Source organism: Pan paniscus, chromosome 15 (genome assembly GCF_029289425.2).
Source record: "Pan paniscus chromosome 15, NHGRI_mPanPan1-v2.0_pri, whole genome shotgun sequence".
Lineage (NCBI taxonomy): Eukaryota > Metazoa > Chordata > Mammalia > Primates > Hominidae > Pan > Pan paniscus.
The window spans coordinates 87,150,560-87,175,866 of record NC_073264.2 but is presented as its reverse complement, the minus strand read 5'-3'; the positions used below and the strand labels follow the sequence as shown (position 1 = coordinate 87,175,866).

Below are 25,307 nucleotides of genomic sequence, written 5' to 3'. Positions count from 1 at the left end.
CATATTATGTGGCAAAGTAGAAACAGAGCAGGATGAGTTTCTCAGAATGGACACATAATCTGGTTTGCAAACAACAGAGGATTTAATTCATTTCTTTCAACAACTGGTCAGGCTAAATTCAGTCTTTTGCTTCCTTCCTTTAAAAAATTTTGAGTCTAAATTTAACTGGGTGTAGCATCAGAAGTCTATCCCACGTGCTAACATAGTTCAGTATTTGTTTCATTGTGTTTTGTTTTGCTTTATTTTAGGAAAATTCTAAAATAGAACTACCATATGATTCAGCAATCCCACTTGTAAGTATATATTCAAAGAAAATGCAATCAGTTTGTCAAAGAGGAAATTAAATCAGTATGTTGAAGAGATATCTGCATTGCCGTGTTCACTGTGGCATTATTTACAACAGCCAAGGTATAGAAATGACCTAAATGTCCACTGGCAGATATATGGATAAAGAAATTGTGGTACATTGATACAATGGGATATTATTCAGCCAAAATGAGGAAAGCCTGTCGTTTTCAATTATATGGATGAACTAGAGGACATTATGCTAAATGAAATAAGCCAGGCACAAAAAGACAAATACTGTATTTTCTTATTCATATTGTGGTATCTAAAACATGTTGAACTCATAGAAGCAGAGAATAGAACAATGGCGTCCAGGGTTTGGACAGGGTGTGTGAAATGGGGAGATGATGGTTAAAAGGTAAAAACTTTCAATTCTGACATGAACCAGTTCTGGAAATCTAATGAACAACATGGGTATTGATGATAGCTGTGTTAATTTGACTGCAGTAATGAAGACACAATCTATATGCATATAAAGACATCACATTGTACGTCCTAAATATATTCAATCTTTATTTTTCAAGTAAATATTTTAGAATTAAAAAAATAGAAATTATTTTATTGATTGACAAACGAATAGTTTCTAAGAGAGCTAGATTAAAACATACATCATACTAGCACTGGATAAGTGAATCAAGTCTTATGTTAACATTAGTTGACCAACATTATTTTCTAATAGGTTTATCAGAGGCATATATAGACATTGGATAATCTCATTGTTGTTCTCTTTCACTTAGATCAGAATCTCTTAACATTCAAAAAATGACTGAAATGTGTGCATTTCAAGAAGTGGAAAATAAGTTACAACCTTTTGTCAGATTCTCAAAGAGATTCTTGACCAGAAAAGATTCTGAACCTCTGTGTAGAAGTAACATGTTTTTATCCAACATTGCACAATGGTTCTTGACTGTTCTTTAGAACTAATGTTCTTCATTTTGACTTGTACAAATTCTGGAAGTCCAGTAGGAGTATAAAGACAGACTTTGTAATATATTACAAGACATTTACAAGTTGAAAAAACTGCTTCAGTGAGTGAGCTACTGTGGTAGAATTCTAAGATGGCATTCCAATGTTCCAATCCCCAGGTTATTCAATAATATGACTCCAGGTATTGCTGTGAGGGGATTTTGAAGATGTAGTTAAAGCCCCAAAGTGGTTGACTTTTTACAATACGGAGAGCATTTGGTTGAGACTGATCTAATCGCATGAGCCCTTTCAAAGCAGAATTTTCTCGGGCTAGTAGCAGAATGGGAATTGGAAATTTAAAGTGCAAGAAGGAACTAATGTGAAGAAGATTCTCCATTGCTGAGATGGAGTGGGGCACATGGCAGGGATCTAAGAGTGGCCTCCAGAAGGTGAGAGTGGTCCCTGGTTGACAGCCAGGAATGCAGTCGATACCTTAGTCTACTACTGCAAGGAAATGAATTCTGCCAACAGCCTGAGTGAGCTTGGAAGCATATCTTTCTCTAGTCAAGACTCCAGATAAGTACACATCTGGACAACACCTTATTTTCAGCTTTATAAGATCCTAAGTAGAGAGCCAAGTTAAAATTTGCTGGAATTCTGACCCAGGGAACTGTGAGATAATAAAATTTTGTCACTTTAAGTTGCTAAATTTATGGTAATTTGCTACATAGCAAAAGAAAAAATTGCTAATAAATAACTTCAAATCTTTCATTTGTTTTCATGAAATCTGGATATCTATATACCTAAATTTAAGAAATTTAGAGCTATTGATAGCTTAGTGGTTTTCTTCCTTGCCACGGGAAATATTATATCAGGCTAAAATAAAATAAGAAGATAAAAGAAAGGTGAATTACTAAGTTTTCTTTTGGTCATTTTCTATTTAAAACCAAGAGCAGTCTGCGGGAAAAAAAAGTCAGTTTCATCAGCCTAATCTAAAGGATGAACAATTCTACTTAAAGTTATTGGAAAGAGATCACCACTACAATTTCACTGTTTGTTTAATGACTTCTAGTAGTTTTTAATGTTTAAATTCTACTCTCTGAGCTCACATTCTCATTATACATTTGTTTTAAATATAATCAATTTATGATTATGAATTTATGTATGAAGTTTTTAAAACCATAAGAATAAATTTGGTTGCATCTTATAAATATAGATTTCCAAACACATCTAAAACAAATTTCTGATTCTGTGCTCAGAAAATACAGAAAAAAAATCTGTATTTTTCACATAACTGTAGGTGGTTCTTACGGACACAAATATTTGGGAAATTTTCCTTATAACTATTGCAAACTTATTGGAAAAATCTGACCTGGTTATCTCTACTGTGTTGCATATAAAGGAAAGATTGCTGATGCTCAAAGGAAGTTCTCATCTTGCAGGGAGGAGAACATAGAAGCATTAATAGATATGTAAATATACCATGTAACATATGGTAACTTAAGAGCATAGCCAATGGGAATGAATACTGGAATCCATTTGGCTAAAGGCTTTACTTTACCACAGACCACTGTGGTCAAAGAAGATCTGCTTTATTCAGTGAACCATAAACCAGATTGTTTATAAAGCATGAAACCAAGAAATTCTGAAGTGCACTCACCAAAACAATGTTTCCAGATAGCTTCCAGATACCATAGGGCCTAACTGCAAAAGATGAAGTTTGCTTTTCAGCCTTTTTTTCTGTCAACTGCACCCATTGAGTGTTTTGTGCCTCACTCTTCTTCTGTTCCCACTTTTTCAGGCATTCAATAAATCTCTCTCAAAACCTTACTATTAAGAAATTTACCTGATAATCTCAAATTTTCGCTCACTTTCCATAATAACATTTTATTTTAACCTTCTAAAAATCTTCTTAATTCAGACAAAATATACAGAACTAGTTCTACATATAGAGATAATCTAATGCCTTAAGAATGAATTCTAGCAGGGTTTTCTTTCATATCTACAAACAGTTTCACAAAGAAGCATTTTTATAAGCCCAATTTCAAAACCATTTCCTGAATAAGCTCTAGCACTTGATTTGGCTTTTTTTAGAGCTGCTGTATATCCTATAAATTAATTAATAAGGACTTATGGTAAACTTCTCAACAGCTAACCTATATCAGATATTCTTCAATAACACAGAAAAAGTATTTAATTTATTCTTATAAAAATAAATATCCACTTATTTACTTTGTGTTTATTTCAGCCCAAAGCACCATCTATAATGCATTTTTATGCTTAGAATTTCTTAGCTTTGGCCTGGCGCGGTGGCTCTTGCCTGTAATCTCAGCACTTAGGAGGCCGAGGAGGGTGGATCACCTGAAGTCAGGAGTTCAAGACCAACCTGGCCAACCCCCTCTCTACTTAAAATACGAAAACCTTAGCTGGGCGTGGTGGTGGGTGCCTGTAATCCCAGCTACTCAGGAAACTGAGGCAAGATAATTGCTTGAACCCAGGAGGTGGAGGTTGCAGTGAGCCGAGATCACGCCATTGCAGTCCAGCCTGGGCAACAAGAGTGAAACTTTGTCTCAAAAAAAAAAAAAGGAAAGAAAGAAAACAAAAAGAAAAAAGAAAAAAAGAATTCCTTAGCTTTTTTACATTGTTCTTAATGTTTAATATTAAAATTCTGTACATGTTTATGCGTTTTAAACATATGTATTGTTAATCACACGTGTTACCAGACTCTGGAAAACCTTCCCTAAAAATTTTGAGTCAGTATGTATATTTTTACCCTTGTTTTATGAATGAATAAAATAAGATTTCAAAGGGGTAAAAAAATTTCTCTAGGTCACAAGGCTAATCACCAGGGAAATTAGGATTTGAATAAAATCAGTCTCATATAGAAATCAATGCTTATTTTTAATGCCACAATAATTCCAGTTGAGTCAAACTTCTGTCTGTAATTGTAACTATACATAGCACAAACCTCAATTAAAGATGTTTGTCAAACATGCAAATATAAATTATGAATATTCAAACAAATATAAATGATGAATAGCTTAAATTACTTTGTACACACACATATAAATCCAAAAATACTGCGTATGTAAACTTTTTAAATACACAAATATTTCAGGGCAATAGATGATAGCTGGTACCATCCCAACCAGAGTATTTGCAGTTACATAATGTTTTATTGACAATATGCACTCATAAATGCAAAGTTATTTTAATTATGCAAATGAATTCCAACAAAATAAACCTAATACATTAATAAACCTCCTTCACCTTTCTCATCAGTAGAATTAAGTTTTATTTTTAACAATGCCCACTAGGGGATGCTGGCGCATTGACACTAGAAAGCAGAAGACATTGGCTGTCCTGTCAGGTCAACTAAAATACTGACAGTGAACCCCCCTTTGCAGTAATTTATTTTTGTAGATAGTTTTTAGAGAATAGAAGTCATTCACACATATTGGCACAGAATGACAGTCCCACAAAAAAATTGGAGTTTTAAACCAACTGAATTTTTTTGCATTTTAATAATATTTTTAATAAAAGTACTTGGATTCCTGTAAAGCGGATTTGGATAAAACCATTTAGATGTCCAATACTTTTGATCAAGAGTTACTGTTTAAGTGAGAACACATGGAGACAGGGAGGGGAACATCACACACCAGGGCCCGTCGGGGGGTGGGAGGAAAGGGGAGGGAGAGCATTAGGACAGATGCCTAATGCTTGCGGGGCTCAAAACCTAGATGTGACGGGTTGATGGGTGCAGCAAACCACCATGGCACATATATACCTATGTAACAAACCTGCACGTTCTGTGCATATATCCCAGAACTTAAAGTAAAATAAAAAACAAAAAATGAAGAGTTATTGTTTATGGAAACATGACATAACTATTCAACTATTAGTAAGTTTTATATTAAATAGCACAAAAACAAACAGGCGTATGTGCTAAATTATCTATATATAATTTATACATAAATCACTATTGTAGCTATTTTGGAACCTGAATTCACTATTGTCTGCAATCAAAGGGGAAAATATATAGGAATTACTTTTAATCAAATAAAATACTAAGTAAAAATATGAAATACTACTTAATGTCATTGATTGTCAATAAGTTATTTTATATGTAATTAAATCATTTCTATCTGAGGAAAATGCTCAAAGTAACTCAGTAAAACACTATGTACAACAAGTTAAGTATTTTTTAATAAAAAAACAAGATAAAAATGAGCTGAATTTCATCATGGAGTTCTTAAGGGAAAAAGTCAAAGAATTTTTTAGGAGCACATAATTTTGTTGCATAATGTCAACCCCAAATGAGCTTGGGATTGTCCCCAAATGTTTATGTAATTGAATTACATTAAATTTTTCACTCAAGCTCATTCTTCCATTATAGGTCCAAACGTTTATTAACCTTTTGTTAAAAAATTAGTGTTATTACCTTTATTTATTCACAATTGTCTCTTTCAAGTTTAAAGCGAGCCTCATCATATTAATAATCAAGCATTTAATGAGGACATTTGCATTCACTCAATTCAGATCCCTCAAATCTCGTAGACTTTAATCATATCTTTTATCTTTCATTTTTCCAGATGAGTCATATGAAATATTTAACCTTGTTATCATATGCAAATTCCTTGAGTCTATTGATGTGGCAATCTATTGACATACATCTATTAAGTGCCTGATTTGCCAGTAACACTATGCCAGGAGTTTACAGGCATAGAAACATAATAAATTGCTCTGCGTCTTAGCCTTTTCCTGTCCCACCTCTTTTCAACTTGAGGTTTTAGGTGCAAGCTTCTTCCAACCACTGAGCCATCCTCAATCAAACCTGGCAGTACATTACACAATCTTATCCTCACCAGCAGATGGGGCTTATCATGAAACTCACTGTCTTATATCAGGATATAGTACCAACTCTGTCCTTGTTTTAGTTGATCTGTCAATAGCACTTGATAGTGCCATTTCTATACCACAAAATACATACCTTTTTTTTTCCTTATGGATTTCAAAACTCTACCATCTTTTCTCTCAGCTCAGGAGCTACTTCCCAATGTCCCTTGTTTTTGTCATTTTCCTCTAGCTCTAGATCTCCGGAATCTCCAGGGATTGGAACCAAGTGCTTTATCTTTACCATATACCAATCCATGAATCAACTCCAAAACAGATCTCTAGAAACAGACAAGACTGACTACTGCCTGAAGGTTTCTGACACTAAGTTCCTGATGTGGGTCCACTAGTTTTGGAGCACAGAATATATTGCACCTTATGTTTGTAACTATTGATCATCTTTTGTAAGAAAGCCTCCTTTAAAGCTGAGCTCTTGCTCTAACTCCTTTAGGTCCTCACTTTTTCCTCTATTCTCTAATTTTTAGCCTGGTATTAGAGTCTTCAGGTAACTTTCAACCAAGTCCACATGCTTTAAAAAAATATTTGCAGGTATAACTAAAGTACAATAAACTGCACATATTGAAACTGTACAATTTAATCAATTTTAGCATATACATACAACCTTGAAAGCATCACTGCTATCAAGACAATAAGCATTTTCATCACCCAAGATGTTTCCTCTTGACACTGTTCTTACAGAAATTATAATCTCATAATAAAGAATAAATGTGTTTTATAATATGAGAGACACCATTGCATGAAAAGCAGTAAAGGGAGATAAATAATAGTATAGATGATAAATGATATAAAAATATATAGGAGAGAGAAATTACTGAGGGGAGGATAATTGGAAAAGGCTTCATCATTACCTATCCAATGTATTTTCGTACATTATTTTTCTATCTGAGTGTTTGTTATTGGCATTACTACTTTGTGCTTTTTTCAGATATTGATATAAAATACTCAATGCATTTTATGTTTGGATTCTTTTTGGCTTTATAAAGGAATACATTCTCTTCTCCTTTGGCTGCTTAATCCCTTCTCATGAAAAATAACCTTGACCTTTGCATTCTAGATGTATCAAATATGAAATAATTTTAGAATTCGATCTCAAATGGCCCTTTTGCAAACTCCAAAATGTTGTGTAAGTCCATTTTCTCTTTTGCATTATTCTCACAAACATACTAAAACGTGATTTGATGTCTTCTATTTATATTAGTGGTTCAAACAGTTTTAAGCATACGAATTATTTTTCTTCTTATTTTTTAGAACATCCTCTTAGGTAGTGCTTCTTCTGTTACCAGTGACATAAATGATCTTTTGTATCATATAACTTAAAGGTTAAAGGGTCAGCTGACTTTTGGTGACATTAGATTATAAATTCAGGTGATGTCATTGGACTCTCTTTACTCAAGTCTCATCTCTGCTTTCCTTGCATTTAGGGTTGTCAGATAAAATAATGTCTCCTTAAATTTAAATTTCAGAGAGACAATAAAGAATGTTTAATATAAGTGCATCACATACATTCCATGGGACATGCTATGTTTAGTCTTGCTGTTGTCATTTTTTTTTTCCCTGTAAATCGACACAAATATCAAATTGTTCTCAGGTGGACTTTCTTCAGCTGTCCACTCTTACCAAAATCTCTAAATTTATGCCCCGCAGATTAGTCACTAAAGAGAAAAGTGAGTGTCTTTTTTCTTAAAGTCTCCAATTGGGTCTTGTTGGAACCAATTGAGTAATAGTCCTCAAACAATTGCTATGACCTAAGAGATAAAATATACTCATTTGTTAGGTCTGGATCATACAAGGCAGAAGGCATGAATGTGTCAGCTTCACCAAACCATATACACTGAGAGTCATTGAGAGGCTACCGCCAGAAAGAAAAACAAGGTCCAGTGGGGAAATGTATATTAGACAACAAAAAGCAAAATATGACTAGTGGAGAGCTTTCTTAATATGGCTCTACTTTTAATATCCTTGATTCATAATAATAATAAATCTAATATAAATTCAGGTATATTTTAAAGTGATGTGCATTTTATCAGCCACAGCTAATTCACTCTTTATATTGTATTGAACAGTAATAAATATCAACAGCTCAATGTGTGGGCAGCATGGATTAACAGGCACCTTGCAGTAATTGTGTGGCAAAGAGAGCAGTTGAATTTCTGTCAGGAAAATAGCATTTCTCACATTACACAGCCCTGGAGTCTGGTCTTATCTCTATCTCTTATACCTCTGAACAAAGTAATTCAACTCTCTAAGAATCTTGAACTGCAATCTGGGAATTTAATAATCTGCTTCATTGGATTATTCAAGTGATGTTAAGATAATGTTTCAAATTACCATAGCATAGCAGCTGGCATATTGTAATCTCTCAGAAAGGTTAACTGGATTATTATCAGCAATGACCTTAAAATAATCTTTCAAGTTGATATGATTTGGCTCTGTGTCCCCACCCAATTCTCATCTCAAATTGTAATCCCCACATGTTAGGGAGGGACCTGGTAGGAGGTGATTGAACCATGGGGTTGGTTTCCTCCATGCTCTTTCCATGAGAGTGAGTGAGTTCTCACGAGGTCTGATGGTTTAAAAGTGTATGGTGGTTCCCCACTCCCCTCTCTCTCCTGCTCTGCCACAGTAAGATGTGTCTTGCTTCCTCTTTGCCTTGGGTCATGATTGTAAGTTTCTTGAGGCCTCCCCAGCCATGTGGAACTGTGATTCAATTAAACCTCTTTTCTTAATAAATTACCCAATCTCATGTAGCTCTCACTGTGAAAACTGACTAATACACAAGTGATACTCTTGACTTCTGTATTTTCCTGCCTCAAAAACACTTTTTACATGTTCACTAATTTATTATGTGTTATGTTTAGGGCCAGCTCTTCCAGTAAGTTTTTAACTCCTTGAGGTCATTATTCATTAGTGTGTTCTCAACATTTTCACGTGAACTTATTTTAATGTCTGTTAGGTCAAAGTGATTTTTCAAATCACAATGCAGGATTTTTTATTTTATCCCTCTTGAATTCCGAAACCATATATATTTTTTATAACTTGGGCTGCCTTTATCTGATACCTCTCTGTAGATGCACCTTGGAGCAATACCTTCATAGAATTTTCTATGGTCATGCTTAAATTCCATTTCTTGATAACATTTTCTTCATTGTATTGTTAGTATAATATTATTATTTTTACTTTTCTTCACCAAAACTCAATAGCCTCTTATCTCCTGTGGCTGAGACCCTAGAATATCCTCCAATTCCTTTCTTAAAACTTAGTATTTTTTCCACCAAGGAGAATATAGTTTGAGTTCCATGCTTAGAAAATTCAATGCACACCCTCCTTCTTTGGAAAAATCACAAAATTTTATACGTGGCCAATTGGATCATTAATTCTTTGGAACGAATCATATGCTACAGAAGATAATAAATGAACATGTTTTCACAGCATTTAATTTAGTGAAGATAGAAGAAATGTGCCTAGATTTACATTTTTAACTCATGTCAACCCCATCGAGTTAAATTGATAATAGATAAGCAAATACAGTTATTTGATAGAAGACTGATCGATAGATTAGACAGGTAAACTATACATGTACATCACCTAATGTACATGAGAATACATATAATTAAGTTATTAATCAAATAATATAAATCTTCAAAGGAGACCTGAGTGTTACATTGGATAGACGTTCAAACTTATTGATGTTGACAAATTCCCCTTTCTCAGATACAGCATATATTCATACTGACAAGAAGTATACCTTACTTAGAATTTCAAGGTTTTAAAATTGAAAAATAGTTTCTTCTCATAAAAAAATGCTGAGGAACCTCTGTTAAAAAGTCTAAAGTGCAATGTTATGGAAAATGCAAGTGATAGTGAATCTGATATCTTGCATTTGAAACTGCATTCTAATGCCACTGCTTAACCTTGGACACATTATTTGCTTGCTCAGATGGAAAGTTAACAATAAGGTAGATTCAAATTCAATTTCATCACACTTGTTATACATCTTGGAGAAGTTATTTTTCTTCTCTGAACCTTATTTCCTGTTTGCATAAAAATACTAATACAAAAACTTAAATTGAGAACTATTATGAAAATGAAATAAATTTCTATAAAATTTTGTGCATAATATCTCTCACATAATGTGTATTTATTAGTTTCTTTATTTCTTCAGGTTCTTAATCAGCATCATTGGGATTTCAGTGAGAGCAGCTTATTATTAAATCCACAGAGATATATTAATGAGATAATATGTATTAAGAGTTTGCCAAATCCAAATGCTATTTTTTCCATTACAATACTAACAATCACCACCACACTTAGGACTACAACTACCCTTGCAATAGAAGTAAGGTACAGTTGAAAAAATGCTTAACCAGGAATAAGAAAATCTGAGTTCTAAGAGTACTTCATTTTTAACTTATTCTCTAATATTGGGGTACAGCATTATATAGAGAATTCTTTTCATTTCTGGTAATCAGTTTCTTATTATATTCTATATCTGTAGCTACGTTTATATCATTACATGCATTAAATCTTTATTAATTCTAACATACTATAATTACGACTAAGGCATTGGATGTTCAGTAATATTAGTGCCATCTGAAAGCCGTCAAAGGATGGGGCAAATTGCTGCATTTAGGAAAGTCTGTCAATGGAGGAAGAGGGAAGAGGAGGCGGGAATATGCAGGAGGAGGGAGTATGCAGTCTCTGCTGAATCAGTACCAACTGTCTTATTTGATGCTAATTAACTTTCAAACCAGAATCTACCAAGACTAAGCAAATGGCTGCTGAAAAGTTTTGCCAGGTCAGTTGAGTTTTTCTTTCTGAACCTCAGTTTAACACTCTTCCTGATTTTCTTTTATTTTGAAATTTAAAGATTTCAAATTTTGTTGTAGACAAGAAAAAAATGTTATCAGTGACTATACATTTTGCCGGTATGATAATCTTTGGTAATTTGTTCAATGTTAACTTTCTCTTTTTTCCCGTGAATGGTTAAAATGTTTTTGGATATTGAATTATAGGCAATGCAATGTAAATATAACACAGCTAAAATACACTGCCTTTACAGTTACCAGTAACGAAAGTTAATGCCATCTTATGAAATGATCTAGTAGAGTCTTTGTCAGCACTTTCACTAAAACCTCAGTTTTTAGTCATTTATAGCATCAGCAAACAGGACTTCAGAGGGAATAATACCATCTGTTGTTATTAAGAGTGACATAGCCCAAGGTTAGGGCAGACATGCAAAAATCCTTTGATCTTCAGTATTTCTTTGCTTCTCTCTATTTACTATGAACTTGCCTAGTTGAGTTGATGAAAAGTATGCAACGATCAATTTGGTTTAAATCCAAACCTCAGTGGAAAAGCTGTGAATCAACTGAAGGAACTACTGATTTGTCAACTCTTGTTCTGTTTTGCCTGTGGTGTGATAACATCATGCTTGTACACAAAAATTTATCATTGTAATTTCAAAACCTGTAAAAGTATTTCCTTTCCTGAGAAAAACTCATAGAGTTAGACTCTATTTATTCATATTTTGTAATACGTAACTCCTAAGAAGACACTCAGCAAGTCAGAAAAGAAGCTGAATCCTGAATGTAGAAACAAACATCAATCTTAACATATAAAAACGAGAGTGAGTGAATGATGTATCAGCAATCATAGAGTTGGGTCAATACATTAAGTGGAGAAGAAACCATAGAAAAAGAAACTCAGATACCATGCTGACTTGAACTATCATGTCACAATCTCAGAAGACTGTGTTACCAGAAAAAATAGCTAATTCAACTCATTAGAATACAAGCATAAACTATTACTATATATTGTCATTATTCATGGCATTTCATGTAAGTATCTTAGAACAAGCTTAAAACTTATTAATTTTCACATTATTCTTCCAAATTTTGGAAAGTTAATATGATTACAACTACAATAAGCAATTATTTAAATGATTTTAAAAATATTCTTAACCAAAAATCTATACAAATAAGCTATTTCTGTGGCTCTGAAGGTAAAGTATATATTCTTCTCACCATATACCTTCTTTTATTCTCTCTGCCTTGTAAATTTTTATTTCTTTTGTCCATAGTCTTGCCCTGAACAATCATTAGTCCCCAAAGTATGTTATCATACTCTTAACGTGACTACTTCTCAAGCATGACAGCATCTGATGAAAACAAAAACAAGGTTAAAGGTTTTACCAATTTCTCTTCTAACAAACAAAAGGTGACCTTTTTTTAAGAAAGTGTATTTATTGTTTTGAGAATCCTAGCATACAGTTTAGCAAATGACTGCTTCATAATAATAACTTATAATTTTCTGCTGCCTTAAAATTTACAAAGTGCTCTTACACACATAAAATCACCTGATCTTTGCCTCAACCCACTGAAAAAGGTTGAAATAAAAGTGACTTGCTTAATTCATACAATTAGGTCGTCTGACAAGTTTTAAGTAAAAACTTACATTTAAAAATTCATATTTTAAAATTAGTAGTGTTTTGACCAAAAGACTAAACTCATTATTTTGCAATCACTATCCTTTATGAAATGTGAAAATCCATAAAATATTATTTGTTTAGCACTAGCAAGTGATTCCATGGGTGGGAAGATGGGTGAAAACTCATCCTAAAGCACTAACAGTTATACCAAAATTAATTTGTAAGATATCTATTTACTTCATAAAAGATTAGTAAGACTATCTTGCAATAATACATTTTTCCCTCATGAAATATTAGACCTTAACAATGGTTTATAAGGTGAGTTTCACTGGAAAATTCTATATATATGAAGCATTGGTTTTTCAAAATATATTTGATTTGTCATACTGTTACATGTTTCTGGAGGAACATCACAGAGGTAAAGAAAAATTCACATCACATCATATCAAGAATACCTATTAGAAATGTAATTAATCACTTCCAGCTGGCAAGATGGCCAGATAGGAACAGCTCTGGTCTGCAGCTCCCAGCAAGATCAACACAGAAGGTGGGTGATTTCTGCATTTCCAACTGAGGTACCCAGCTCATCTCACTGGGACTGGTTAGACAGTAGGTGCAGCCCACGGAGGGTGAGCCAAAGTGGGGTGGGGCAGGGCATTACCTCACCCAGGAAGCGCAAAGCATTGGGGAATTCCCTCTCCTAGCCAAGGAAAGCCTTGAGGGACTGTGCTGTGAATTCCCATGGTCTTCACAACCCTCAGACCAGGAGATTTCCTTGGATGCCTACACCACCAGGGCACTGGATTTCAAGCACAAAACTGGACGGCCCTTTGGGCAGACACTGAGCTAGCTGCAAGAGTTTTTTTTTTATACCCCAGTGAGACAGAACCATTCACTACCATGGAAAGAGGGCTGAAGTGAGAGCCAAGTGGGCTACCTCAGCGGATCCCACCCCACAGAGCCCAGCAAGATAAGATCCACTGGCTTGAAATTCCCGCTGCCAGCACATCAGTCTGAAGTCTACCAGGGACACTAGAGCTTGGTGGGGGGAGGGGCATCCACCATTACTGAGGCTTGAGTAGGCGGTTTTCTCCTCACAGTATAAACAAAGCCACTAGGAATTTCAAACGAGGCAGAGCCCAGCACAGCTCTGCAAAGTTGAGGTAGCCTCACTACCTCTCTAGAATCCTCCTCTCTCAGCAGGGCATCTCTGAAAGAAAGGCAGCAGCCCCAGTCAGGGTCTTATAGATAAAACTCACATCTCCCTGGGACAGAGCACCTGGGGGACAGGGCAGCTGTGGGGGCAGCTTCAGCAGACTTAAACATTACTGCCTGCCGGCTCTGAAGAGAGCAGCAGATCTCCAAGCACAGCACTCGAGCTCTGCTAAGGGACAGACTGCCTCCTCAAGTAGGTCGCTGACCCCCCATGCCTCCTGACTGGGAGACAATTATCAGCAGGGGTCAACAGACACCTCATACAGGAGAGCTTCGGCTGAAATCTAGTGGTGCCCCTCTGCAAAAACGCTTCCAGAGGAAAAAGCAGGCAGCAATCTTTGCTGCCTGGTGCTGGTGATACCTGGGCAAACAGGGTCTGGAGTGGACCTCCAGCAAATTCCAGCAGATCTGCAGCAGAAGGACCTGACTGCTCATAGGAAAACTAACAAACAGGAAGGAATAGCATCAACAACATAAATGACATCCACACAGAAACCTCATCATAAGGTCACCGCAATCAAAGACCATGGGGTAGATAAATCCATGAAGATAAGGAAAAACCAGTGCAAAAGGGCTGAAAATTCCAAAAACCAGAATGCCTCTTCTCCTCCAAAGGATCACAACTGCTTGCCAGCAAGGGAACAAAACAGGACAGAGAATGAGTTTGACGAATTGACAGAAGTAAGCTTCAGAAGGTGATTAATAACAAACTCCTCCAAGCTAAAGGAGCATGTTCTAACCCAATGCAGGGAAGCTAAGAACCTTGAAAAAAGGTTAGATGAATTGCTAACTAGAATAACCAGTTTAGAGAAGAACATAAATGACCTAATGTAGCTCAACACAGCATGAGAACTTTGTGAAGCATACACAAGTATCAATAGCTGAATCAATCAAGTAGAAGAAAGGATATCAGAGATTGAAGATCAACTTAATGAAATAAAACATAAAGACAAGATTAGAGAAAAAAAGAATGAAAAGGAATGAACAAAGCCTCCAAGAAATATAGGACTATGTGAAAAGACCAAACCTACGTTTGATTGGTGTACCTGAAAGTGATGAGGAGAATGGAACCAAGTTGGGAAACACACTTCAGGATATTATCCAGGAGAACATTTCCAACCTAGCAAGACAGGCCAACATTCAAATTCAGGAAAGAGGATACCACAAAGATATGCCTCGAGAAGAGCAACCCCAAGACACAATTGTCAGATTCACCAGGGTTGAAATGAAGGAAAAAATGTTAAGGGCAGCCAGAGAGAAAGGTCGGGTTACCCACAAACAGAAGCCTGTCAGACTAATAGCGGCCTTCTCTGCAGAAACCCTACAAGGCAGAAGACCATGGGAGGTCAATATTCAACGTCCTTAAAAAAAAAGAATTTTTAACCCAGAATTTCATATCCAGCATAAGCTTCATAAGCGAAGGATAAATAAAATCCTTTACAGACAAGCAAATGCTGAGAGATTTTCTCATCACCAGGCCTGCATTACAAGACCTCCTGAAGGAAGCACTAAACATGGGCAAGAACAACCAGTACCAGCCATTGTAAAAACATACCAGATTGAAAAGAACATCGACACTATGAAGAAATTGCATCAACTAACAGGCAAAATAACCAGCTAGCGTCATAATGACAGGATCAAATTCACACATAACAATATTAACCTTAAATGTAAATGGGCTAAATGCCCATTTAAAAGACACAGACTGGCAAATTGGATAAAGAGTCAAGACCCATCAGTGTGCTCTGTTCAGGAGACCCATCTCACGTGCAAAGACACACATAGGCTCAAAATAAAGGGATGAAGGAATATTTATCAAGCAAATGGAAAGCAAAAACAACAAAAAAAAGCAGGGGTTGCAATCCTAGTCTCTGATAAAACAGACTTTAAGCCAACAAAGATCAAAAAAGACAAAGAAGGGCATTACATAATGGTAAAGGGATCAACGCAACAAGAAGAGCTAACTATCCTAAATAGATATGCACCCAATACAGGAGCACTCAGATTCATAAAGCAAGTTCTTAGAGACCTACAATGAGACTTAGACTCCCATACAAAAATAGTGGGAGACTTTAACACACCACTGTCAGTATCAGACAGATCAACAAGACAGAAAATTAACAAGGATATTCAGGACTTGAACTCAGCTCTAGACCAAACAGACTGAATAGGCATCTACAGAACTCTCCACCCCAAATCAACAGAATGTACATCCATCACAGCACCATATCACATTTATTCTAAAAGTGACCACATAATTGGAGGTAAAACATTCCTCAGCACATGGGAAAGAACGGAAATCAAACAAACAGTCTCTCAGACCACAGTGCAATCAAATTAGAAAGCAGGATTAAGAAGCTCACTCAAAACCACACAACTACATGGAAACTGAACAACGTGCTCCTGAATGACTACTGGGTAAATAACAAAATTAAGGCAGAAATAAAGGAGTTCTTTGAAACCAATGAGAACAAAGACACAACATACCAGAATCTCTGGGACACAGCTAAAGCATTGTTTAGAGGAAAGTTTATAGCACTAAATGCCCACAGGAGAAAACAGGAAAGATCTAAAATAGACACCCTAACATCACAATTAAAAGAACTAGAGAAGCAAGAGCAAACAAATTCAAAAGCTAGCAGAAGGCAAGAAATAACTAAGATCAGAGCAGAACTGAAGGAGATAGACACATGAAAAACCCTTCAAAAAATCAATGAATCCAGGAGCTGGTCTTTTGAAAAGATTAACAAAATAGATAGATGGCTAGCCAGACTAATAAAGAAGAAGAGAGAGAAGAATCAAATAGACACAATAAAAAATGATAAAGGGGACATCACCACTGATCCCAAAGAAATACAAACTACCATCAAAGAACAGTATAAACACTTCTATGCAAATAAACTAGAAAATCTAGAAGAAATGGATAAATTCCTGGACACATAAGCCCTTCTAAGAATAAACCAGGATGAAGTCGAATCCCTGGATAGTCCAATAAAAAGTTCTGAAATTGAGGAAGTAATTAATAGTCTACCAACCAAAAAAAGCCCAAGACCAGAGGGATTCACATCCGAATTCTACCAGAGGTACAAAGAGGAGCTGGTACCATTCATTCTGAAACTATACCAAACAATAAACAAACAGGGACTCCTCTTTGACTCATTTTATGAGACCAGCATCATCATAATACCAAAACATGGCAGAGACATAACGAAAAAGAAAATTTCAGACCAATATCCCTGATGAACATCGATGCAAAAATCTTCAATAAAATACTGGCAAACCGAATCCAGCAGCACATCAAAAAGCTTATCCACCACGATCAAGTCGGCTTCATCTCTGGGATGTAAGGCTGGTTCAAAATGCACAAATCAATAAATGTAATCCATCAAATAAACAGACAAATGACAAAAACCATATGATTATCTCAATAGATGCAGAAAAGGCCTTCAATAAAATTCTACACCACTTCATGCTAAAAACTCTCAATAAACTAGGTATTGATGGAATGTACTCAAAATAATAACACATATTTATGACAAACCCACAGCCAATATCATACTGAATGGGCAAAAGCTGGAAGCATTCCCTTTGAAAACCGGCACAAGAAAAAGATGCCCTCTCTCACCATTCCTATTCAACATAGTATTGGCAGTTCTGTCCAGGGCAATCAGGCAAGAGAAAGAAATAAAGGGTATTCAAATAGGAAGAGAGGAAGTCAAATTGTCTTTGTTTGCATATGACATGATTGTATATTTACAAAACCTCATTATCTAGACCAAAATCTCCTTAAGCTGATAAGCAACTTCAGCAAAGCCTCAGGATACAACATCAATGTGCAAAAATCACAAGCATTCCTATACACCAATAATAGACAAACAGAGAGACAAATTATGAGTGAACTCCCGTTCATAACTGCTAGTAAAAGAATAAAATACCTAGGAATACAGATTACAAGGGATGTGACGGACCTCTTCAAGGAGAACTGCAAATCACTGCTCAGGGAAATAAGAGAGGACACAAATAAATGGGAAAATCATCCTATACTCATATATAGGAAGAATCAATATCGTGAAAATGGCCATACCACCCAAAGTAATTTATAATTTCAATGCTATCTCCATCAAGCTACCATTGACTTTCTTCACATAATTAGAAAAAAACTACTTTAAATTTCACATGGAGCCAAATATAAGCCTGTATATCCAAGACAATCCTAAGCAAAAAGAACAAAGATGAAGGCATCACTCTACCTGACTTCAAACTATGCTATAAGGCTACAGCAACCAATACAGCGTGGTACCGTTACCAAAATAGATATATGAACCAATGAAACAGACGGTGGCCTCAGGAATAATGCCACTCATCTACAACCATCTGATCTTTGACAAACCTGACAAAAACAAGCAATAGGGAAAGGATTCCCTATTTAATAAATGGTGTTGGGAAAACTGGCTAGCCACATGCAGAAAATTGAAACTGGACCCCTTCCTTACACCTTATAGAAAAATTAACTCAAGATGGATTAAAGACTTAAATGTAAGACCTAAAACCATAAAAACCCTGGAAGAAAACATAGGCAATACCATTCAGGACGTAGGCATGGGCAAAAAGACTTCATGACTAAAACACCAAAAGCAATGGCAACAAAAGCCAAAATTGACAAGCGGGATCTAGTTAAACTAAAGAGTTTCTGCACAGCAAAAGAAACTATCATCAGATTGAACAGCCAACCTACAGAATTGGAGAAAATTTTTGCAATCTATCCATCTGACAATGGGCTAATATCCAGAATCTACAAGGAACTTAAACAAATTTACAAGAATAAAAACAACCTCATCAAAAAGTGGGTGAAGGATATGAACAGACACTTCTCAAAAGAAGACATTTATGTGGCCAAAAACATGAAAAAAAGCTCATCATCACTGGTCATTAGAGAAATGCAAATCAAAACCACAACGAGATACTATCTCATGCCAGTTAGAATGGCAATCATTAAAAAGTCAGGAAACAACAGATGCTGGATACGATGTGGAGAAAAAGGAACACTTTTACACTGTTGGTGGGAGTGTAAATTAGTTCAACCATTGTGGAAGACAGTATGGCAATTCCTCAAGGGTCTAGAACCAGAAATACCAATTGACCCAGCAATCCCATTACTGGGTATACACCTAAAGGATTATAAATCATTCTACTATAAAGACACATGCACACATATGTTTATTGCAGCACTATTCACAATAGCAAAGACTTGGAACCAACCCAAATGCCCATCAGTGATAGACTGGATAAAGAAAATACGGCACATATACAGCATGGAATACTATGCAGCCATAAAAGAGGATAAGTTTATGTCTTTTGCCGGGACATGAATGAAGCTGGAAACCATCATTCTCAGCAAACTGACACAGGAACAAAAAACCAAACACAGCATACTCACTCATAAGTGGGGGTTATACAATGAGAACACATGGACACAGGGAGGGGAACATCACACACTGGGGCGTGTCAGGGGTTGGGGGCTAGGGGAGGGATAGCATTAGGAAAAATACCTAATGTAGATGATGGGTTGATGGGTGCAGCAAACCACCATGGCACGTGTGTACCTATGTAACAAACCTGCATGTTCTGCACATGTACCCCAGATCTTAAAGTATAATAAAATAAATGTACTTAATCACTCTTATTCTTAACCTTGGTCAATGATTTTGAGCTAGTTTTTCTCCTTTTAGCTTTATCTCCTATCAAGCTAACCTTTTATTCCCTTTTTATATTGTAATTTTTGGAAGAATGGCACTATGAACACTCTGAGTTTAGGGAATGGAGAGTTATGTTCCCCGTGGGAAATAACTTTATCAACTATAGCACAGTGCTTGTGTACAACTCTTTTTGTCTTTAGACTTATAGATTTCACTCATTTCCAAAGCTCCTTAGGTCAGTATCTTATTCCCCCACCCTTTTCAGTGAAGTTGTCCCACACATGCATTATATATTCAGATTCTTTTGTCAGATTCTTTGTTCGAGCAATAAAATTCCCCAACCTTCTAAATATATATATGTATATGTGTGTGTATATGTGTGTGTATATATATAATCTAATATTTTATATGTGAATTTGTTAAGATGCTAATTCTTCCTTTTCAATTTTTATACATCTTTGTGGTTTTATCTTATATACCTGCTGTCTGATGTTTGTTACTAGTGTTCATTGTGTCTATTTCTCGTTAGTGACTTTTGAAAGACTTCATCAAGTGTTTCTTCATTAAGCATGTTCTTGGTTTTGTGTTTGAAACACATATATTTTGCCATATTAACAAATATCCATTCATTTTTACTTAAGGAATATATCATTGCATTTTATCCCTTGCCATTTCACTGCTTTATTAATAGATTTCCAAACATTAATATACACTAGTATTCCTGGAATAATTTCCACTTAGTCACGTTTTTATTTTTACGTTTCACAGGATTTTGCATTTGTGTTTCTTTTAGGATTTTTATTAATAGTGCTAAGTTAAATTTCCTTTTTTATATTAAATGTTGGGCTCAATATTATAGTTGCTTCATACATGAGTTTGGCCATTTTCCTTCCTTATTTTTCCCCCATGTTCTGAAATAGTTTAAATAGCAATGGAAATATTCACTTTTTAAATGTTTGGTAAAATTTCCTTGTAAAATAGCTGGCTGTGGTGTTATTTCTTTTGAGAGTAGTTCTTACATAGCACCCTGTATTTCCCTCGTGGAATGTGATCTTTGTAGACTTTTATCTCTTCAGCAGTCAATTTTGGTAAAATCTATTTTCCTAAAAACTTACCTATTCTTATCTATTTCTTTAAGTTTATTTGCTAGTGTTATGCAATTTAAAATTTTCGCTGTTTCATTTAACTTGAATTTTTTTCTTAATTTTTTTGCATTTTGATTTTACATTGTTCTTAAATAAGTTAAATAGGTTCAATTTTTTACTTTGTTATTTTTATTCAAAGAAGCATTTGTGTCTGTTTATAATTCTATTCTTTTTTCTTACTAATTTCTCTTTTATATTTATTAATTGTTTCTTCATATTCCCTTTAAGTCTTTATTTTTATTCTAACTTTTTTGTTTTTAAAGTTTTCACTATTTCCTTTATGTTTTAAATTAATATAATAATTGAAGACTAAAAATTTTCCTTGTGGCATATATTTTACTAGATCTAATTGGTTCTGAGTAATAGTATTTTTATCTGTTATTTTGTTTTTCTTAAGTTCTACTATTTATGTTTGTATTTTCTCAATTAAGAGTAGTTTATAAAGATTATTAGATGTTATCTATAAAAGGATCATTTTGTTTCTGATTTTGTTATTAATTTGCAAATTTAATTTGGTATTGTGATCACAGATGTTTTGCTATGTTTACTCTTTGGCATTTAAAAACTTAGAATTTGTTGCCAAGTAACGTATGGTTAATGTTTATGAATGTCCTATGGACACCTGAAATAAGGCTATATTTTCCATTTTTATCATTTTCAGAATTATGTATCAGTCAGTTCCAATTTTGCTTATATTTTACATTCTTAGTTATATAATCTTTCATGGACTGAGAGAGAATTAAAGTCTCCTATTAATAGTGAGTTTATCTGTATTTTTAAGGTCGATTCTTCAATATTTGCTTTATGAATGTTTATGTTATGTTATCTGGAACACTGTCATAAAAACTCTGGGATAAAAATGTGAATTGCATTTCTTTTGTTTGCATTGGCCTAATATACCTTTGTTTCTCCTTTTATTTTTAAACATTCTAAGTCATTGTCTTATCTGTGTCTCTTTATTCTAGATTTATGGCCTAGATTTGGGTTTATTTTGTATGCTATTTTATAAATCTTGCCTTTAAACATGTGCCTTTACTCAGTTTATATTTATGATATGACTGATATATTTCATATTAGTTCTGTCAGACTATTTTAGGTTATAATTTCTATTTTATAGTTTTAACTTACAAGTCTTGGCATGTATTTAAATTGCATTGCTGTGTGTGCTGGGGTGTGTGTGTGTGTTTGTGGGTGTGGACCCTCTAATATATAGGAATATTTGTATTTATTGTGTACTTTTAACATTATCTTTTATACAATAAATCACGAAGAGGTTACCTAATACAAATGTAGCTCTCTATTTCTTTAACCTATTATTTACTTAATATAAGCACTAATAAATTAACATTCTTCTTCTTCTTTCTTAATGTTTTTTCTACTCCTGTAACCCATTTCTCAACAATTCATTCTCCTGAGTACATTAAAATATGTTTATGAATCTATCTCTTGCCTTCTCAGCTGTTAGAAAAGAGACAACACTAACATACTCTATCTCCTAACTTCTTTACACCTTTTTTCTCCTAAGTTTTTTGTGTTATTTTTACATGTCAAAAAATCTACATTTATATTTTGTTCTGCAATCTAATCCTACCTTTTTTTTCACTATCAGTTTTACACTTAAATATCTTTCAAGCGTCTAATGGCTGTCTGTCTTAGTTCATTTTCTGTTTCTTATAACAGAATGCCTGCAACTGGGAAATTTATAAAGAAACAAAGTTTATTTCTTACAGACTTGGGGCTGAGAAATCCAAGGTTGAAAGGCCACATCTGGTGAGGCCTTCTTGCTGGTGAGAACTCTCTGCAGTAGTCCCAAAGCAGCCCAGGGAATCAAGGGGTGAAGATACTGAGTGTGCTAACTCAGGTCTCTTTTCCTCTTCATATAAAGTCACCAATTCTATTCCTGTGATAATCCAATAATCCATTAATCCATGCATGGATGAACTCATTCATAAGGGCAGAGTCCTCAGGACCCAATCACTTCTTAAAGGCTCGACCTCGCAATACAACCACACTGAGAATTAAATTTCAGCCTGAGTTTTGGAGAGGACAAATATTCAACTATAGCATTTCACCCCTGGCCTCTCAAAACTCATGTTCTTCTCACATACAAATACATTCATTCCATCTCCATATCCCCAAAGTCTTAACTTGTTCCAGCACCAACTCAAAATCCAAAATTCCAAGTCTCATCTGTGAGCATGTGAAATAAAAACAAGTTACGTGCTTCCAGCATTCAATATAGGCATAAGATAGACAATTCCATTCCAACAGGGAGAAATAGTTGAAAAGAAAGGAATAACAGGCCCCAAATCAAGTCCAAAATCTAGCTGTGCAGACGTTAAATCTTAAACCTGGAGAATAGTCTTTTCTGACTTCATGTGCTGCTTCCTGGAGTGGGACAGGAGTTGGGCCCCCAAAGCCTCAGGCCACCCAACCCCTTTTCTGGATGCAGCCCACATGGCTGCTTGTACAGGTTGGAGTTCAGTGCCTAAAGCTTTTCCAGGTGGGTGTTGCATGCTGCTAGTGATTTCTCAGTCTGGTCTCCTGGTGGCAGTCTTGCTACCACAGCTCCACTAGGTGTTGCCCTCGTGGAGACCCTCTGAGGCAACTTCAACCCCACAATCTAGCAAGGCTCTATGCAGTAGCTCTGCCCCTGTGACAAGTCTCTGCCGGGGGCCTCAGGCTTTTGAAAACATCTTTTGAAATCTGGGTGGAGGCTTCCAAGTCTCTACAGCTCTTGCTTTTTGCAAGCCTTCAAAATTAACATGTGGATGCTCCTAAGGTTTATGACTTGTACATTCTGGAACTGTGGCTGTGGAGCACTGTAGTAGGGTATGGGGAGCAGGGTCCTGAAAAGGCTGGGCAGCAAGTCTGTGAAGAGTTCTGGGCCTGTCCTCTGAAACAATTCTGCCCTTTTAAAACTCTGGGTCTGTGATTGAAGGGGCAGCCTCAAAGATCTCTGAAAGGTCACTGGGGATCTTTCTTCCATTGTCTTGAGCAATGGCACCTAGTTCTCTTCTATCCATGCTCATCTCTTTAGCAAATGATCACTGGGCTCCAACCTTGGTTTCCTCTCCTGAATTTTTACAAAACTTTTTGTGGCCAGATACCTTAGTTCATCACTCTCAAGTTTGGCCTTCCACAAAGCCCTGGGGCATGGACACAGTGTGGCCAAGTTCTTTGTTAAATTATAACAAAGATGGCCTTTCCTCTAGTTTCTAGTATCTTGTTCCTCAGTTTTATCAGAAATCTCATCTGAAAGACCTTTACTGGCCATATTTCTATCAGCATTCTAGTCACAACCACTTAACCAATCTCGAAGGAGTTCTAAACCTTCCTTAGTCTTCTTTGTCTTCTAAGCCCTCACCAGAATCTGGGCCTGATCCTTCAAATTCTTTTAGCCTCTGCCCATTATCCAGCTACGAAGCTGCTTCCACATTTTAAAGTGTTTGTTAACTGAAACAATCCCATTTCTGGTACCAATTTCCTGTCTTAGTCCATATTTCTGTTGCTTATAATAGAGTATGTGGAACTGACTAATTTATAAAAAAACAAAATTTATTTCTTACAGTTATGAAGTCAGGAGGTCCCAGGTTGAGAGTCCAAAGCTGGCGAGGGCCTTCTTACTGGTAGTAATTCTCTATAGAGTCTCAAGGTGGCACGGGGTATCACATGGTGAGGAAGCCAAGTGTGCTAGCTCAGATCTCTTTTCCTCTTCTTATAAGGCCACTAATCTAATTCCCATGATAACCCATTAACCAGTTAATGCGTTAATCTATTTATGAAGGCAGAGCCCCCAAGACCAAATTACCTCTTAAAGTCTTCAACTCTCAATAGTATCACATTGGAGATTAAATTTCAGCATGAATTTGGGAGAGGCAAATGTGCGAACAACAGCAGTCCTTCTGTACATAATTTCATCAGACACCGCTTGATTGGCTGTAGTTTATCTTCAAGCACTGTTCTCAAGAAGAGAACCTGGGGTTAAAATTCCTTGATTTCTAATAGGTACATGACTTTCCATAGGCTTGATATTGTTGGAAAGCTTGACTTCGTTGAACATGTAGTACTATGCACTTCATGTTTGCTAAAATTTTCCCATGAATTTCTGATTGGTGTTGCTGTATTTTCCATGGCATTAAATTTTGCTGGGAGAAATTAATCAGCCAGATATTTTGTTCCCTCTACACAGGATACACATGTAATGCCTCACATATTTGTATTCTGTGCTTGTCCTGGGGCCATAAAATTCTCTTTCATATTATTCCAATTTTAATATGTATCTGAAGAGATCAGCATTCATCATATTTGAATAGACTTAATTGTTATTAGAATGATTAAATTAGTTGAATTTTTCCATAAATTTTTGAAAATTTCAATTCAGGTACAGGAAATAAGACTTTTCAAATCAAAGACATAACAATTTTCTAACCAATGAATTGAGAAACTAGCTTAAAATGTAATATATAATTCATGTGTTAAGTGAAGTCCCCTAAAACACTTTTATTTGAAGCAGGCTAGTATAACTCGACATACCTTTTTCCAGAGTTATCATATTCACAGACATTGATTAAAATTTCAAAATTTTCCATTGGTCTCACCTATACACTCTTTGTTTCTATTTGATAATGAGATTTCTTAGACTATAATATTAGTATT

General features: G+C 35.4%; 2 long non-coding RNA genes across 2 annotated transcripts in view; one reads left to right on the top strand and one right to left on the bottom strand.

Annotated features, from left to right (window-relative positions):
* Positions 1-25,307, bottom strand: part of LOC134728911 (uncharacterized) — a 224,663-nt gene that overhangs the window by 101,654 nt on the left and 97,702 nt on the right. The gene's annotated exons all lie outside the window — the stretch shown is intronic.
* The window catches only part of LOC130540794 (uncharacterized), a 51,767-nt gene that overhangs the window by 1,175 nt on the left and 25,285 nt on the right, over positions 1-25,307 (top strand). The window contains exons 2-4 of the long non-coding RNA XR_008954789.1: positions 249-293; positions 6,338-6,481; positions 7,220-7,288. This is a non-coding gene — a long non-coding RNA (uncharacterized LOC130540794). The remainder of the gene's footprint in view (positions 1-248; positions 294-6,337; positions 6,482-7,219; positions 7,289-25,307) is intronic.